At 47.7% G+C, this 10,301-nt stretch overlaps 1 long non-coding RNA gene across 1 annotated transcript; it reads right to left on the bottom strand.

The window, feature by feature from the left end:
• Positions 1–4,193: 4,193 nt before the first annotated feature.
• Positions 4,194–9,214, bottom strand: LOC110341620. Its single transcript, XR_002383586.1, has 3 exons — positions 9,068–9,214; positions 4,867–4,979; positions 4,194–4,599 (listed from the first exon to the last, which is right to left on the bottom strand). It is a non-coding gene; the product is annotated as an uncharacterized LOC110341620 (long non-coding RNA).
• Between the last annotated feature and the right edge of the window lie 1,087 nt (positions 9,215–10,301).

The raw sequence follows: 10,301 nt of genomic DNA, 5'->3' as shown, positions 1-10,301 counted from the left end.
CCTGTAAGACAAAGGACAGACAGTCAACAAGACAAAACCACAGCCCACAGAAAGGGACAAGATCTTCACCGACCCCACATCTGACAGATGGCTGATCTCCAAAATATACAAAGAACTGAAGAAGCTAGTCAACAAAACACCAAACAATCCAATTAAAAATTGGATACAGGTCTAAGTAGTGCAGAGGACATCTAAGGTCTGAAAAAGCACTGGGGTCTCACCACTGAGAAATAAGAACTTGTGCCCTGAGGACACTATCCAGGTGTCTTCTAACTCCATTTTGTTGGGTACTTTCTACCTGGGGATAGTGCCAGATCCCATAAGTCTGTGGCTCATTCGTTATGTATTTGTTGTTGTTGTTGTTGTTGTTGTTTTTTTCTCTGCACCACCCTTTAACTCCCAGACAGGCCCCAAGGTTGATTCCAGCTGGGTTTCTGATCAAGCATGGGAACTGGTTCCCACACCCTTCTCTGGTTCAGTGTTAACTTGTCCAAGTGACTCTGAGCTCAAGAAGGACCATCTATCGGATTCTAATAATGGAAGCCGCTGATGCTGCAGATGAAGAGGTGCTCAGGGCAAGGCGTGATGGGGAGTGTGGGGTTTCCATGCTGGTCCAGGGACGTTGTCCTCCAGGGATATCTGCATGCTCGAATACCTGGACACTTTAGAATCTTGTCCTTTGGGGTTTTTAATGGGAGTTTTATGACTTAGGCATGATTGCTAGAATCATGGGGCCGATGATAATCAACTCAACCTTCAGCCGCTCTGTGCTCGGCAATGTTGGGAAATAGAACTGAACATTGCCCTACCTTGGTCTTTCCAGGGACAAGCCCCCCCATCCCTAGGAAACCTAGGAGCTGTCTGCTCTCAAGTGACATCATCAGTTTGAAGACTCCAAGGACTTTAGGAAGGGTATGCCAGGGAATAGGAGGAAGACAAAAATGCATATTTTATCATGTTACAGCCTGGCTCTGTCCCCAGCATACCATGTGACATATAATTGGAATTTTGCCTATTCTAGTCTGGGTTTGTGCATGAGGAAAGTGGGGAATGGAGACGGGTAATCCCCTTCTGGTCTTTCCCCCTGGAAGCAAATGATCGCAACCTCCTTAGGAGCCTCCATGATGAACAGGCTTTGCTCTGTTTTGTTTTTGTTTTTGTTTTCTGCTGGGCAAAGTTTCCTCAGAGCTGGAATACCTGCAAACCGTAGTGCAGTTCACCTTCCGAGTCTGTCACCATTTGTCACACTTCTAAAGAAGATCTCTGTAGATCGTGGGCCAATGTGTTGGGGGCAGCCGTCCATCAAGGCAGAACCTGGAGCATTCATCTTGAGACCTGGCAGCTGCTGCCTGCACAGAACAGACGATGCCCCGAAGGAATGACAGTGACAGCTCCTCTGAGAGAACCTCAGCACCCTGAGACATGTGATGTGTGCAGACCGGGAGGGACTCCAAAGAGAGAAGGCCTGTGTGGGATTACTGTAAATCTCACACCCAGCCTGCATATGTCTTGCACCCAAGAAGGACAGGGTGTCTCCAGAGACCCTGGGCTCCGTTTGACAATATCTTAAATGTCAACATTAAAATTCATATCCAGTTCTGAAAAATGTATGGGATTCCCAGGAGAGGTTCTATGTGGCCACTCAGACTTCGGGGGAACTATACATTATTTGTGCAGCAGATAATAAGAGTCTGTGGTGATCCACACAGAGAATCTTTCTCACGTGGATTTGACATGGGAATGCAGTGTGAGGCAGTCATCACCTAATGTGTCAAGGAGATATCCGGGCTGAAGGAGCAACTTGCTGGGACAAATGGCCAGGATGCAAGGAATGAGGGAAGCTAAGCACCACAACAGACGTCAGGAGCTTAGGGGCGACTGGGGAGAGGGCAGTGCTCAGGCACAGGTGTGAAGCAGGGGTCTGAGGGCAGCTTCCCACACCCGTGACAATGCTGCTCCCCACTGCTTCCCAGGAGTGCTCCCTGTTTCCAGAACTCTCCCTTCCCACCCATTACAGAGGGACAGCATGTGCCTCTCCCCCGACACAATCCAGAGGACCACAGGGATTAGTAGAAACACCAGAACTACAGCAGAGGTGTCATATGCTCCCAATAACTGGTAGAGAAAAGTAAAACAAAGGAATGAACAGGAACCACAGAGACCAGCAAGGATATCAGATGGGAGCAAGAGCATCACCCGGCTTGAAGTTGTTTACCTTCAGAGATCCTTAGACTCAACCTGGGCAAGAGGGATGACCTACACAGGTCACACTGTGGGGTGTCTGTGAGGATGATCTAGACAGGTCAGAGTCTGGGGTGCCTGTGAGAGATGACCTAGATCAGGTCACACTATGGGGTACCTTGGGAGATGAGTTAGATCTGGTCACAGTCTCTAGTGCTTGTGAGGGATGATCTAGCTTTCAAGGTTGGAAGATCTTAAGGTTGCCTCGCTTTAACTTTATGTGTCAGCATCCCTAGAATGGGATCCTAGGCTGACTGAATGCAAAGGACCAAGACCACGATTCATCTCTCTTGCTTCCTGTCTGTGGAAGCCATGTGACCGCCCATGTCCTGCTCCTGCCACTATGGACCTTCAAACCGTGAGCCACAATAAATACATCCTCTCTTAAGTTGCTTTTGTCAGGGTATTTTATTACAGCAACACGGACGGTTAAGTCATACAAGCACACATGTAAGTAGCATGTAAACAGCAGCATCTCGTGAAAACAGAAGTACACAATGTGTCAAAAGATTTGCCGTCGAAAGCTCACAGGGTCAGGTTGGTTTAGGGTTTGAAAATCAATCGGTTCAATTTACTTTCTTTTTACTTCCAATGTGGAGAGACCCATTGTAAGCTGAAAATGTTTCCTCAGAAACGCACTTGACACACCCAACACCGTAGCTTGTCAACACCATGGACTTACGTTAGTGACCAGGACCTGGGGCTCACCATTGCTGCCCAACATTGGAAGGATGTCACCTTGAATATTTCACACAGTAGAATAGCATCTCTTGCAAAAAAAAAAAAAAGACAAGAAAATTGTATTCTGGGGGTTAACAATTGCTGTTTTTCCAAGGGACCCAGATTTGATTTGATACCCAGACCCCGGGTCTTGATGTCTCACAACTCCAGTGCCAGGATATCTGACGCCCTCCTCTGGTCTCCTGGGGCACTTGCACTCATGTGCACACACCCACATGCACACCCACAGGTACACATGCATACACACACACATAACTAAAGACTAAAGCAAGCCATCTTTTAAAAGAAGGAAATTCTGAGACACTGCAATACCAATAGCCTCTTGTATACTAAGATAAAGGAGTCAGGCAACACTGTCTGGCTCTGTGGGTGATGAGCCATTAGTAGTGTAGTCGCTAAGGTAGACATTAGTGTAGTCGCTAAGGTAGACATTAGTGTAGTCGCTAAGGTAGACATTAGTGTAGTCGCTAAGGTAGACATTAGAATGGTGGAGGCCAGGACGGAAGTAGGGGGTCTCTCGGGGTTGCTGCTTAGTGAGAAGGTTCAGTGTGAAAAGCTGAGTGGCCCTGAAGGTAGGTGGTGGTGACGGTTGCGGTGTTATGAACGCACACAATGACCACACGCTGTTTGCTTAAAGTGATGAATTACAACATGCAATACGGTTCTTCTGATTTTAAAACAGAACACAAAGAAAGGTTTAAAAGTGCTAAGTTTGTTCATTAGCTTGATTGGGTGGTAAGACCAACTTCCAAGCTGTATACAAGTGTGAAAAACATCAATGTGTGTACTTTAAGCATGCATTTGATTATATACCAATTATATTTTGATAAAGCTGTCTAGAAAGGATTTTTTAATGTTTGTTTTGTAATTTTTTGTGATATAATCTTGCTGTGTAGCCCTAGCTAACCTGGAATTCACTATGTATACCAGATTGGCCTCAAAGTCACAAGGACCAGCCTGTCTCGGCCTCTTGAGATCTGGGATTAAGGTGTGTGCCACCATGCCCGGTCCTAAAATGTGTGTATGTGTGTATGTGTGTGTGTGTGTGAATAATACAAATGTAGGAATTTTATGGTATTCTCATATATTTTATTATCATTTTTTATTTAAAAAATTTTTCATTTTACACACCAACCCCAATTCCCCCTTCCTCCCCTAGTCCTAGCACCCACCCCTCCCCCATCTTCCCACCCCTCATCCACTCCTCAGAGGGCATAAGTGCTTCCTTGGGGAGTCAACGAAGTCTGGAATATCAAGTTGAGGCAGGACCAAGCCCCTGTATCATGGCTGAGCAAGGCATCCCACCATTCGAAGTCATGTCCGGAATAGCTCCTGGTCCCACTACCAGGACCCCCCTCAACAGATCAAGCCACATAACTGACACCCACATTCAGGGGGCCTATGGTGGTCCCATGCAGGCTCTCCGGCTGTCAGCCCATAGTCTGCGATCTCCCTACATCTCTGGTCAGCTGCTTCTGTGGTTTTCTCCACCATGATCCTGACCCCGCCTTGTTCATCCGATTCCTTCTCCCACTCTTCAAATGAACTCCGGGAGCTCAGTCCAGTGCTTGGCTGTGGGTCACTGTATCTACTACCATCAGTTACTGGATGTAGGTTCTATGATGACAATTAGGGTAGATTACAGGGGCAGGCCAGTTCAGACACCCTCTCCACCATTGCTAGGAGTCTTAGCTGGGGTCATCCTTGTGAGTTCCTGGGAATTTCCCTAGCACCAGGTGTCTCCCTAATCCCATCATGGATCCCTGTATCAAGATATCTCCTTCATTGCTGCCCCCCCATCCCTTCACGACTTGGCCTTCTCAATCGCTCATGTTCCCATTCCCCTCTCCCTTCTACCCCTCCAGTTTACCCAGGAGATCTTACCTACTTTTCCTTCCTGGGGTTCTCCGTGTGTGTTCCTCTTAGGGTCCACCTTTTTAACTAGCCTCTCTGGGCTTGTGAATTGGAACACCTAATTTTTGACAAAGCAGCCGAAACTGTACAATGGATAAAAGAAAAGCATCTTCAGCAAATGTTGCTGGCATAACTGGAAGTCAACATGTAGAAGAATTCAAATAGACCCATGGCTATCCCCATGCACAAAAGTCAAGTCCAAATGGATCAAAGACCTCAACATAAATCAAGCCACACTGAACCTGATAGAAGGGGAAGTAGGAAGTAGCCTTGAACACATGGTTACAGGAGACCACTTCCCAAATATAATACCAGCAACATAGACACTGAGATCGACAATTAATAAATGGGACCTCCTGAAACTGAGAAGCTTCTGCAAGGCAGAGGACACAGTCAACAAGACAAAAAGGCAGCCCACAGAATGGGAAAAGATCTTCACCAGCCCCACATCTGACAGAAGACTGATCTCCAAAATATATGAAGAACTCAAGAAGCTAGTCACCAAAACTCCAAATAATCCAATTAAAAAATAGAGTGTAGATCTAAATGGAGAATTCTCAACAGACACAAATGACTGAAAGGCATTTAAGGAATTGCTCAACATCCTTAACCATCAGGGAAATGCAAATCAAAATGACTCTGAGATTCCTCCTTACTCCTATCAGATTGGCTAAGATCAAAAACACTGATGACAGCTCATGCTGGAGAGGATGTGGAGCAAGGGGAACACTCCTCCATTGCTGGTGCGAGTGCAAACTTGCACAGCCACTTTGGAAATAAGCATGGTGATTTCTCAGAAAACTGGGAATCAATCCACAGGTATATTTTTTTATGGGTTCGAAAAATTAAGTTAAAGTTCACCTGAAAAAGATAATTAGTCGGGCACCGCCCTTTCTAGTCTGTCCTCTTTCTCCGAGCCCTGTTTTCTCCAATAAAGCAAGCCTGATACTTATTTCTATAACAGGGGAGATTTCATCCATTCTTCCTAATCCTCTTTTGTGATTTGAGACAGGGTATGTGAGGCCAACTTGCAGCCCCCACCCCCACCCCAGCCTGCTGAGTGCTGGGATTACAGGTGTGTGCTACCACATGTGGCACTGTCCCCTTACACTGGAGAGCCCTCCACTGGACGTGGGCATGCCAATCACAATAAGTGATCTCTACAAACAGGTCAAGCACCTCGCGAGGGAAGCGATCTGTAAATACCACTCAAAAAGCACACAAAAGAAACGGGCTGAGGACGCACTCTAGGCACGCAGGACTGTTTGCGCTAACTGAATTGTGAGAGCCATGTTGATGCCAGGGACAAGAAGGGACAGGCTTCTCAGGGTCGTGGATGGTGACACAGGCAGTGCACAGTAGGTGACAGTTGGTTTCCTGGGGGCTGTGTGACGAATTAGCAGGCATTCACCTTCTTAAAACAACAGAGATTTTTTTTTTTTTTGGTCTACAACACCAGGCTAATGGCTCTAGGGGCCTCAACAGCTGAACCTGTGCGCTTGGCAGAACTACTGACTTCCTGACTGCTGGGGGAGGTGACTTCGTCTGGTGGTCTCTAACAACGCTTGGAGCTCCGTGGCTTACGGGTTGTTAACTGATTTCTGCTCCCGTTTTCCACATCGCCATTTTGCTCAGTGTGTAGCCATGTTCCTCCCCACATCAGTCATTAGATCAGGCTGATTAATTCTGCATGACCTCATCTTAATTTAGTCAATTACATTCACAAACAACCAATTCTCCAGTGAAGTCACATTCTCAAGTTCTGGGTAGACACAAATATTGGGTGGGGGGGGGGGTTAAGAACTCCAGCCCAGCCCAGGCTCTGTCAAGGGCTGTGGGAGAATAAAATAGCAATACTGGGAAATTAACAGCACTGGGTCTCACAGATTCATAAACGTTTGGCCAAAGTTTGGCAGCTGTTTCAAATGGCAGCGCATGGCCTTCCGCATTTCCGAACAGAGAGAAGTGAGGTGAGATCCGTGCTTTCAGGAGCTGTACCGGGTGAGCTTAGAGCCTGGTCTCTGGTCTCGGACTAGTCAACATCGAGGGGCGATGGCATAGCGTGACTTTTGAATTGGTCGTAAGGAGGAAGGACATAGACGTCTCGTCATCCATCAGTCTATCTGGAGCATGTATGAGCTGAAGTGGGTGATGAGTCATCAAGGAGGAGACGCGGACTTCACTGTAGGTGAAACCCAGGACACTTCTTTGTGCAGTCTGAGCTGTGTCTCATAACTGGGGTGCTTCAATAAAAAGCCCCAGATTGGGTGTGAAGATCACTCTCTTGCCAGCTTGACTGGATGCAGAGTCACCAGGAAGATGAGGCGTCTGGGTATCCAGAGAGCTCCAAGGAAGAAGACTCGCCCTGAGTAGTGGTGATGGTGTCACCCGAGTACAATTCTTCCTCTATTAAGTTGTTTTTGAGTCAGGTGTCTTGTCACAGCAATGAAAACGCATAACTAATGCCGCGTTTGGGTAGCTGATGAATGAAAAAGTATCGCTCACCATTTTGGAGACTGTGGAGCCCAAGTCTGAGGTGCCAACAGATTCCGTATCTAGTTGGCTCCTTCTGCCTCAAAGATGGCACCTTCCAGCTGCACCTGAATTCCAGTCGTGAGGACTGAGCCGTCACACTGAATGACCTTCCCAAGGCTGCACCTCTGAACACACACGATCTCAGTGGACATGAACACAGGGAGCTCAGCTAATACTTGAGGAGCAGGGGGAGAGTGGTATTTCTTACATCGGGTAAGGTGAAACTCCAGGTGATATGAAGGGGGACACTTTGTCCAAAGACTATTTCAACTTTCACCCAAAAAGTAATTTCCATGTCTAAGACTCAAGTCAGGAACACCCATATCCTAAAAAGCCCCTTTCTCCTCTCTTCCTCCCATCTATCCCCCATCTGTTCTGCTTCTACTAAATTCCAGAGGCCAAGGGACAGTCTTCGGTGCATTTTCAAAAAGTGGGTGACACCCGTAGCCTCGGGTACCAAATGTCCAAGCTAGCGGGGACTATGTTCAGGAACAGAACGGCGGGAGCCTGCGCTTCCCATCACAGATGGAATCTCGTACAGAAAAGACGAGAGTGGAAATTACCAACAAACAAGTTAATGGCCAAGCTCTGCGCTATCCCCGCCTCCCACCGAGGGTGCCAGGGCGCAGGAAAGTCCACAGATGGAGACCACTTAAGGAAAATGGCACTTCCTAAAATCCAGTATGGCAGCCACGTTAATTGTCAACCTGGAGAGGAAAACAGAGAGGCCATTACACAGAGGGAGCCGTGGTGGCCCGGCTGTGAACGAAGGCTCTCCCCCAATCCCTCTCCACTCACATACAAACAAGCATGGAGGAGGAAAAGTGTTTCCTGGGGGGAGGGCACAGTCCGGCCTGATGCACCGTGTCCCCCTCCAGGCCACAGCAAGTGGCCCCCCTGAAGTCTGCTCACCCACCTACTCATCTGGCTTTAGGCACCCAAGGGAAAGTTGATGACAGGGAAGGAACTCAGTACATGTCCCCGATAGGTGCCGGAGCCTGCTGCTTAGAGATACAGGGGCTGCATTGTTGCCAACTGTGCTTTACTCCCAATGAGACAGAGATTAATTACGGGATATGTGGGAAGAATCCCATTCATGAATTTGGGTCCTTGCATCGGAGGAGGCAGAGACAAATTGGGAGTGCATCCTCCATGATGCCTGCCAGGGAGGACGCCAACAGATGGGCTTTAAATGCACACATTTCAGGAGATCATTTCTTCTTTCATGGATGGGAAAGCAAACCCACCAGGCTTTTTAAGGAGCACGTGTGAATGCAGAACAATTATGCCTGCTGTCTGCATTTCAAAGTTGCAGCAGGCTTGGCTCAGCTAATCAAAGGAGAAGTTGGAACTCAGAATTCATCTCCCAGAAGTCAGTTTTGCGAATTACTCTTGGTGGTTGGCTCATCAACAGCTGCTGTCACAGACCTGACGCTCAGGTACAGCCATGAGCCCTTTCCTTCCCCTTTAATTCACTCCAGCCATTAGGTTACTCCCGCTGACCTTGAGGGGGGGATCCAGTGACCTTGAGAAGGGGAAAGAGGAAGCAAGTATAACCTCCGCACTGACCTCGGCAGGGTCTTCCCAGGAGGACTCTCCTCCCTGATAGGTGGACATTTGTCACAGAAATATGTACCTCGGTAAACTGCGGGTATCTGAGCTGGAACTTCCTGGTCAGCCTGAGAACGGAGGGGCAGATGGGCTGAGTGCATCCTTGGCTCCTATGTGGGGCCTCAGCTCCACAGGCCACACACGTCAAGCCCAGATCTCTGCTCCTGGGTAGGCTGACCCAGCTGTCGTGTGAGCAGGAAGGATCCTGAAATAAAAAAACAAAACAAAACAGGTGGGCTGAGGACGGATGAAGGGTGGGCGTGGCCAGAGGAAGGAAGCAGTGTTTGCATACCTTCTCGTTAATTCCTCGTTCTGTACCTGGCCCGTCATGATTTCTCCAGCACCCAGAAAATTGCCTGACACTCTCACGTCTCACCCAAAAGAGTCCCTCAGTTGAGTAGAAATGTCTTGAACTTCAGGGCTCATGCTTGGGGTACGGGTTTATTGGACTGCAACCTGGGAGGGAGGCTGGGGATGAGGATATCTGAAGTTTTACTACACCATAAGCTGATCTTGAGACCTCACTTCCAGGAGGGACAGAGTTTCTGAAAATAAGCTTTGTTTCTGGAGTACAAGCAAAAGGAGGCAGGGAGAAGCCGAGCCCTGAAAATAGTATCTTGTTCTAGGTTTTGATCTGTCTCCTCTGAAAGCTCATTAGTCATTATTTACTCATCAAAACAAGCTCTTAGAAGGAGGCGAGGCATTAGGCTGTCTCCCTGTCTTGTGCTGAGAATGAGCTCTTGTACATTCTATTTTTGACAGCACAATCGAAATTAATCAAAGGCAGAATGTCCTATTTGATTACAGAAGCCCTCCTTGAGTGAGAGCCATCAAATGGGAGGCTCACACTCCCAGTGTTTTTTGGCTAACACACACAGGCCTCTTGTGTGGAGCTGTTTCTCAGCTTCCTAGCCAGCGAAGCCATGTTGGTAGTGTGGGGTTAACCACGTTGGGAGTGTTTACATCACAACAATTGGACAACCCCACAGATTATGACTTTTGTGCGTCCTATACCAGCCCAACTGTCTAGGGACCGACCTGTTACATCTATTCAGGAAATACAAATAGCTTCGAAGCTTAAGGGCATGTAAGAGAAGGAATCATTACAGGAATCTGATGGGGAAGTCCTGTGTATATGTCAATAAAGCACTGTTGGCCAATAGGGAAGCAAGATAGGTGGGACTAGGAGTTGAGGAGGATTCTGGGAAAGAGAGACATGCAGAGACAATGTAGCCCACCAGAGAAGTAAGATATCTGGA

The sequence above is a fragment of the Mesocricetus auratus genome, unplaced genomic scaffold (genome assembly GCF_017639785.1).
Source record: "Mesocricetus auratus isolate SY011 unplaced genomic scaffold, BCM_Maur_2.0 Super-Scaffold_4256, whole genome shotgun sequence".
NCBI classification, from domain to species: Eukaryota; Metazoa; Chordata; class Mammalia; order Rodentia; family Cricetidae; genus Mesocricetus; species Mesocricetus auratus.
Note: the sequence above shows the minus strand (reverse complement) of the source record. Positions and strands in the feature narration are given on the sequence as shown.